Below are 1,697 nucleotides of genomic sequence, written 5' to 3' on the forward strand. Positions count from 1 at the left end.
GCGCGGGGAGGAGGCGGCTGCCCAGAGCACGCGTTGCGTAACCGCCCCCGAACTGCGCTTGCCAAATGCCAGTCTTTAAAATGGAGGGGGTTAAAGAGCAGTTTGGGTTAAATAACATTAAATCAAATACTTACTTGTGATCTGCGGGTAGGAACACAGGCCTATTCATGTGTACACGTACACTGACAGGTATCAATTAAACMAAAATATAGCCTTTGCTGATTTATTTCAGCAACAAAATTGATCTCTGAGGGTTATACTGCAGCTCTCGGGGAAAATAATGAGGACATTCACACCCTGGCATCAAAAAGTATTATCCTCGTAAAAACAGCGTGGGCCTGCAGATGCAGCGTCACCTCCCCCAAGGAGTGCTTTCACCAAAGCAGCAGGGTAGCRAGCGTGGTAGGAAAAACAAAACACTAACACTTGTAGGGTACCATTACAGTCAGAGCTACGCCACAGGACCAAGTTCTGCTCCTACAGGTGCTAGAAATGGAGTGGGACCGGCAGCACAKAGCCTCCACTGGCTCCAAAGCCAGATGATGTCTTCAGTGCTTGCTGTYGTACTTGTCTTCGGCAAGTACGTTAACACAGGCCTGCGTTTGCTGCTGTTCATAGAATCATAAAATCAGTGAGGTTGGAAGGGACCTCTGGAGATCATCTAGTCCAACCCCCCTGCTCAGCAGGGTCACCTAGAGCATGTTAGACAGGGTTGCATCCAGGCAGGCCTTGAAWATCTCCAGAGAAGGAGACTCCACAGCCTCTCTGGGCAACCTGGTCCASTGCTCCRWYACTCTCGCAGGGAAGAAATTCCCCCTCACGGTCAGGCGGAACTGCCTGTGCTTCAATTTCTGCCCATTGCCTCTTGTCCTGTCACACGGGACAGCTGAAAAGAGTTTGGCCCCATCCCCTTGACACCCTCCCTTCAGGTACTTGTACACGTTGATAAGATCCCTCCTCAGTCTTCTCTTCCCCAGGCTGAAGAGGCCCAGCTCTCACAGCCGTTCCTCAGAGGGCAGGTGCTCCAGCMMTCTGATCATCTTTGTAGCCCTATGCTGGACTCTCTCCAGTAGCTCCATGTCTCTCTTGGACTGGGGAGCCCAGAACTGGACACAGTAGTTGAGATGAGGCCTCCGCAGGGCTGAGTAGAGGGGCAGGATCACCTCCCTCGACCTGCTGGCAACACTCTTCGTAATGCACCCCAGGAGACCATTGGCCTTCCTGGCCACAGGGGCACATTGCTGGCTCATGGTCAACTTGTCATCCACCAGCACTCCCAGGTCTTTCTCTGCAGAGCTGCTCTCCTGCAGGTCAGCCCCCAGCTTGTACTGGTGCCAAGGGTTATTTTATCCCTAGGTGCAGGACTCTGCACTTGCCCTTGTTGAACCTCAGGAGGTTCCTCTCTGCCCAACTCTCCAGCCTGTCCAGGTCTCTCTGAATGGCAGCACAGCCCTCTGGTGTGTCAGCCACTCCTCCCAGCTTGGTATCATCTGCAAACCAGCTGAGGAGGCACTCTGTCCCCTCATCCAGGTCATTGATGAAGAAGTTGAACAGGATGGGACCCAGTACTGAGCCCTGGGGGACGCCACTCGCCACAGGCCTCCAGTTAGGCTCCACGCCACATGACGACCCTCTGAGCTCTGCCTTTTCTGCTGCGAACGGAAAGCCAGGAAGCAGGGACTGCGAGAGGCCGGTGC

The sequence above is a fragment of the Rhea americana genome, unplaced genomic scaffold (genome assembly GCF_003343005.1).
Source record: "Rhea americana isolate MKP2758 unplaced genomic scaffold, rheAme1 scaffold_8, whole genome shotgun sequence".
Lineage (NCBI taxonomy): Eukaryota > Metazoa > Chordata > Aves > Rheiformes > Rheidae > Rhea > Rhea americana.